This window comes from Pleurodeles waltl, chromosome 6 (genome assembly GCF_031143425.1).
Source record: "Pleurodeles waltl isolate 20211129_DDA chromosome 6, aPleWal1.hap1.20221129, whole genome shotgun sequence".
NCBI lineage: Eukaryota > Metazoa > Chordata > Amphibia > Caudata > Salamandridae > Pleurodeles > Pleurodeles waltl.
The window spans coordinates 1567061789-1567068644 of NC_090445.1; the positions used below are offsets into that span (position 1 = coordinate 1567061789).

The following is a 6856-nucleotide window of genomic DNA, read 5'->3' on the forward strand; positions in this document are numbered from 1 at the left end:
TAATGCAGTCCTATTTATTTTCAGGAAACCACAAAACAACACCAACCAAAACCAAAGAACTCTACCCATCAAACAATTCACTTGCCCATACCATCTGCTTTCTTCTCTTATCAGTTGAAGCAAATGTGCTATATCCTAACCTAATCTATATGAATTCTATACACCATTTAAAACTTATGGAACAAAATAGGAACAGAGCTTTTCAAACATAACTTTTATATTTACTATTCCTACAGTTGTGACTTAGGGCCTGATTTTGATCCTGTTGGTCTTACTGCCATCCCATCGCCACGGTCCCAAGTAACTCCATTGAGCTGATAGAGTTCCACCTGCCGTAATTAGATGTTAGCGGTTGGGAAACAAACCGTGCAACAGCGGTTCCCAATGTGGGCTGATAGTGCTTTGCCGCTATCCGGCTGGCGGTGTACCACAGAGCGGGATTTAGATGTTCCTGCTGTACCAACAGTGTGACATGGGCGGGTTTGCGAGGGAGGAGGGATCGCCCATTGGACATATGTGTTGATATAGATGTGTTGCATGCATTATATGCAACAACTTATGTCAACACATATTCCAACCCCTAGGGGATAAAAAAAATACTTACATGTACCGACCTCTGCATAAATGTACCATGTACTGCTCAGTGGCGACAATCGGGTCGGTGTCCTTTGGGGTGAAGTGTCAACAGCAATGGCAGGACTCCTCCAGTCTTGTTCCCATGAAAAAGGTAAGTGGAAAGGAGGGAAAAGATGGGTTTTCATCCCATTTTCCCCCCAATCCGGCAGCTTTGGTGCGGAGGTATTTCTGCCACAGTTTGCCTGTCGAGAAGGCAGATCCAAATCTGTTAGTCAGTAACAGCAGCTGGAGTCCCAGCCACTGTTACCTATCACGCTGCCGACACGGGTTGGGATAGCTGGTGGTTTTGCAGGTTGTGGCGGTCTATTGGCTACAGTACCACCGACATCTAAACAGGGCGACTGGGCCACCAAGTTGGTGGACGGGAAATACTACAAAAAAGCAACGACAGGACCTGTACCTCCAAGATCTAACTCAGGCCCTTATTTGCTACACTTTAAATTATCAAAATTGTTGTTCCATTCAAACACTTCCTTCTCCCCACCACTGTCAACCAGCCTGTAGAATGTGTTTCTGCTTTGTTTCTATGTGCTTGTTCTTGTGCCTCATCTGAATTACTGAGACAATTTCTACCATAATTTCTATGTGTTTATGTACTACCTTCAATAAAAGGAGCCCCAATGAGAATTTTGTCATTCAAGAGCTCCTGTCCATCTTAGAATATATTATCGGGGTCTCTTTTTTAAACCAATTCTCATGAAATTAACTATTGTACGATAAATCACTTTTGGAATATGAGATGTTAGGATTATTAACAGAGAAATGAAGTGAAATTGGAGGTCTTTTTAACAATAGTTTCCGATGTTTGTATTTCTTTTTTGGAAAATAAATCAAGTTATAGTTGTCTTGTATTGTTTGAAAAATGTTTAATGGGTTTTTAAGGATGACATGTATAAGAAGATCTGTTTCTACCTACAAACACCTACACTCATTGCTCCATGCACCCACGCATCACTTTAACTCGGTGACAGAGACAGATGTGAGGGATATCTGAGTGCGATGCTAGGAACTTTCAATGAAAAAGCCTGCCTGCTGAACAAGCATTGACAACACTAATATGTTTGATGCTCGCCCTTGATCCTCTAGAGAAAAAAGACGAAAAATGCATTCTGCATTACAAAACAATTAAACAGACTGATTTCTTCACATGTACAATGCATAGATGATATAAAAAATTAAACATGGGGTGGCAGAATGTATATAAGCATGGTTACCCCCTGACCTTTTGCCGTTGCTGATGCCAAGTTATGATTTGAAAGTGTGCTGAGGCCTGCTAACCAGGCCCCAGCACCAGTGTTCTTTCCCTTTTTTGTTTCCACAATTGGCACACCCTGGCATCCAGGTAAGTCCCTTGTAACTGGTACCCCTGGTACCAAGGGCCCTGATGCCAGGGAAGGTCTCTAAGGGCTGCAGCATATCTTATGCCACCCTGGGGACCCCTCACTCAGCACAGACACACTGCTTGCCAGCTTGTATGTGCTGGTGGGGAGAAAATGACTAAGTCGACATGGCACTCCCCTCAGGGCGCCATGCCAACCTCACACTGCCTATGGCATAGATAAGTCACCCCTCTAGCAGGCCTTACAGCCCTAAGGCAGGGTGCACTATATACCATAGGTGAGGGCATAGGTGCATGAGCACTATGCCCCTACAGTGTCTAAGCAAAACCTTAGACATTGCAGGGTAGCCATAAGAGTATATGGTCTGGGAGTCTGTCATACACGAACTCCACAGCACCATAATGGCTACACTGAAAACTGGGAAGTTTGGTATCAAACTTCTCAGCACAATAAATGCACAATGATGCCAGTGTACATTTTATTGTAAAATACACCCCAGAGGGCATCTTAGAGATGCCCCCTGAAACCATACCTGACTTCCAGTGTGGGCTGACTAGTTTTAGCAGCCTGCCACACACCAGACATGTTGCTGGCCACATGGGGAGAGTGCCTTTGTCACTCTGTGGCTAGTAACAAAGCCTGTACTGGGTGGAGGTGCTTCTCACCTCCCCCTGCAGGAACTGTAACACCTGGCGGTGAGCCTCAAAGGCTCACCCCCTTTGTTACAGCACCCCAGGGCACTCCAGCTAGTGGAGTTGCCCGCCCCCTCCAGCCACGGCCCCACTTTTGGCGGCAAGGCCAGAGGAGATAATGAGAAAAACAAGGAGGAGTCACTGGCCAGTCAAGACAGCCCCTAAGGTGTCCTGAGCTGAGGTGACTCTGACTTTTAGAAATCCTCCATCCAATCCAATAGGATTAGGGATGTGCCCTCCTCAGGGAGGAGGCACAAAGAGGGTGTAGCCACCCTCAGGGCTAGTAGCCATTGGCTACTAACCCCCCAGACCTAAACACACCCCTAAATCGAGTATTTAGGGGGTCCCAGAACCTAGGTAACTAGATTCCTGCAACCTAAGACGAAGAAGGACTGCTGAGCTGAAAATCCTGCAGAGAAGACGGAGACACCAACTGCTTTGGCCCCAGCTCTAATGGCCTGTCTCCCCACTTCAAGAAAAACTGCAACAGCGCCGCGTTCCACAGGGTCCAGCGACCTCTGAAGCCTCAGAGGACTACCCTGCATCTAAAAGGACCAAGAACTCCTGAGGACAGCGGCTCTGCTCCAAAGAAGAAACATCTTTGCAACAAAGAAGCAACTTTTAAAGAACACATGTTTCCCACCGGAAGCGTGAGACTTTGCACTCTGCACCCGACATCCCCGGCTCGACTTGTGGAGAACCAACACTACAGGGAGGACTCCACTGTGACTGCAAGCCTGTGAGTACCCAGAGTTGACCCCCCTGAGCCCTCACAGCGACGCCTGCAGAGGGAATCCAGAGGCTCCCCCTGACCGCGACTGCCTGCTTCTAAGACCCGACGCCTGGTAAAGACACTGCACCCGCAGCACCCGGGACCTGAAGGATCCGACCTCCAGTGCAGGAGTGACCCCCAGGTGGCCCTCTCCCTTGCCCAGGTGGTAGCTACCCTGAGGAGCCCCCCCTCTTGCCTGCCTGCTTCGCTGAAGAGACCCCTGGGTCTCCCATTGAACTACATTGCAAACCCGACACCTGTTTGCACTGTGCACCCGGCCGCCCCCGTGCTGCTGAGGGTGTACTTTTTGTGCAGACTTGTGTCCCCCCCCGGTGCCCTACAAAACCCCCCTGGTCTGCCCTCCGAAGACGTGGGTACTTACCTGCTGGCAGACTGGATCCGGGGCACCCCCTTCTCCATTGAAGCCTATGTGTTTTGGGCACCACTTTGACCTCTGCACCTGACCGGCCCTGAGCTGCTGGTGTGGTAACTTTGGGGTTGCTCTGAACCCCAATGGTGGGCTACCTTGGACCCAACTTTGAACCCTGTAGGTGGTTTACTTACCTGTAAAACTAACAAACACTTACCTCCGGTGTCCAGTTTTAAAACAGCTTATTGCCATTTGTGTGAAAACTGTATATGCTATTTTGCTAATTCAAAGTTCTTAAAGTTCCTAAGTGAAATACCTTTCATTTAAAGTATTGTTTGTAAATCTTGAACCTGTGGTTCTTAAAATAAACTAAGAAAATATATTTTTCTATATAAAAACCTATTGGCCTGGAATTGTCTTTGAGTGTGTGTTCCTCATTTATTGCTTGTGTGTGTACAACAAATGCTTAACACTACCCTCTGATAAGCCTACTGCTCGACCACACTAGCACAAAATTGAGCATTAGAATTATCTCTTTTTGCCACTATCTTACCTCTAAGGGGAACCCTTGGACTCTGTGCATGTTATTTCTTACTTTGAAATAGTACATACAGAGCCAACTTCCTACAATGTACTTTTCGGATTTAAAACAGTACTGCATGCATTTCAATGGTCCAGAGGGATGATCGAAAAAATACTTAGTAGAGTTGAAAACCCATGTCTGCAGGTCTCTGAAGCCAATAACAAAAGGGAGCCTTAAAAGAAGCCTCTTAGTTTATGTATAGACTATAATATGTTCACCATGAATGGTGCAAGTACCACTAAACATCATACCTAAAGAGATATTCTTTGTAATTCGTGCTTTGTTAACAGTCCACCACCTCCATAGGGTATACATAGTCCCTTTGATAATTTATTTTCCATAAATGTAGATGATCATTTTCATCAAAACCATTTCTGTCAAAAAGTTTTATATTTCTGTTCTTTCAAAACTAGGTATTGTCCTTGGAGAATCCATTCTATGCTGCGAGGATTAACGCTTCAGACAAAAACGCAGAGTGGCAGCCACAGAAGATATACATTTTCATCCCAGTTTTTTTTAGCTTTGTTTTTTCCTGTGGTTTTATACTGAACTATATCAGTGCGTGGATTTTTTTGGTTTCACATATAGCAATGGAACTCAACCACCATCCTCCAGTTCAACTTGGCCATCACTGATGCCATCATTACACCGGCGGCACCTCTTATCATCCTCTACTCTTTGACTGGTGAACAGACTTTTGGTACATTCCTCTGCCAGTTCAAAGTGTTCCTTCTGAGCACTCACATGTATGGAAGTATTTACTTTCTTACCATGATCAGACTACACCAGTACTTTACTGTTGTCCTCAATGTGAAGAGATCCGTCCTAACCAGAAACTCATTTATTAAGAAAGTTTCCTTAGTCGTTTGAGGATGTCTACTTTTTCAAGGATTCCCATTTTGTATTGTCTTGAAAACAACTGAAGTACAAGATGCCACCAAATGTTTGAGTATCCATCAAACAGACATGACTCCACTGTAATAGGTTTAGAACTGGGTGATCATATTTTCTGCACTCCTCATCCCCTTTTGCAATCACCATGATTTATTACACCTTACTAAGCAGATTTATATTAAAATTGAATCCACTGAATACAGTGACCAAAGTAATGAAATCAAAGTCCATCCAAACCAGTAGCGTGTCTTTAGAAATATTTATAATTTGTTATGTGCCGGTGCAGATCTCAAGGACAATGGGAGTCACAATTAAGTTGTTTTTTTCCAACACAATGTGAATTATTGGAGCGTGTGGAAGTTGCATATTACATTACATGGATGTTATCAGGAACAAATTGTTGTCTTGATCCTATTTTCTACTGCTTTGCTTCAGACAAGTTGTATTCCCTCTTTAAAGATTCATTTAGGGTATTTTGCTATCTCGGGCACAGTATTTTAAACAGTACTGGAACTGACAGAAACGTGACCAACAAGGGAATTCAGGTTTTGGAGCAACTTTAGAGGGATCTCAGCTTGGTGCCATTACAATAGGGACCACTGCAACGGAAGTGTCCTTGTCAGTTATAAGGATTAATGAACGATAGAAACACCAAAAACTGGATCAAAGAATGAAGACCCAAACATTTTCAGCCTTAGAGCACTTGCTTGAAATATCCTTTTATAACGCCTTGTTCAGTGTAAATGTAGACAACAAGAGGAGGGACATTTATGTATTACCATGAACTCCAATTCTATTTAAAGTATACATGCTAGATAATAATCGTGGATTGAGGAGAGAGAGTCCATTTATGTGGCAATTTCAGGTGAACAATTAGCAGAGTCTGATTAATATATTTGCTCCGTTAGAAACATGATGCATTGATTTAGATTATTGTTGTGCCATTCCTACACTCAATCAGTCAGTTTCCAATTCCACAAACCAATTTACTTGACAGAATAATCTGTTTATCCTTGCTGCCATTTGGTGTTATGAAACGGTTCCTCAAAGCTGCAAACAGCAAAAAAATAAAAGCTATTCGACATACATCATAAAACAATAAAACAAGGACAATGGAACTAAAATGCTAACGAGCTATCAAATCACAACACATCTAGGCAGCTTAAACTATATGATTCTCCAACAGCACGTATAATTCACAATCTGCAGTGTACTTTGCAGATTTAAAAAAAACGTTTTTCATTTAACTCATAAATTATTAAAAATACAGTATCTAATGATTGATCTATTAGGGCATTAAAGAGGTGAGAGTTTTGCCCATATCGTGTCAGTAGCTCCATCTACACGATAACAGAGGGGCTTTGTCTCCTACAGGAAATAAAACCCTTATATATGTAATTGTAATTCAAACGTGATGAAATGGCTCCTTCATCTTAATAAAAATGTTTTTGAATATGTATTCAAATTTTATGTTTGAATTGTAAAGAATTTATGAAATCCCAATGCAATCCCAATCTCTTTCTAAAGTCTTTCTAAAGTCTGAGTTTTTGAATCTAAAGTGTTTCCTGT

At 43.2% G+C, this 6856-nt stretch overlaps 1 pseudogene; it reads left to right on the plus strand.

The window, feature by feature from the left end:
* Positions 1–631: 631 nt before the first annotated feature.
* Positions 632–5850, plus strand: LOC138301794 (P2Y purinoceptor 4-like; annotated as a pseudogene).
* Positions 5851–6856: the final 1006 nt, after the last annotated feature.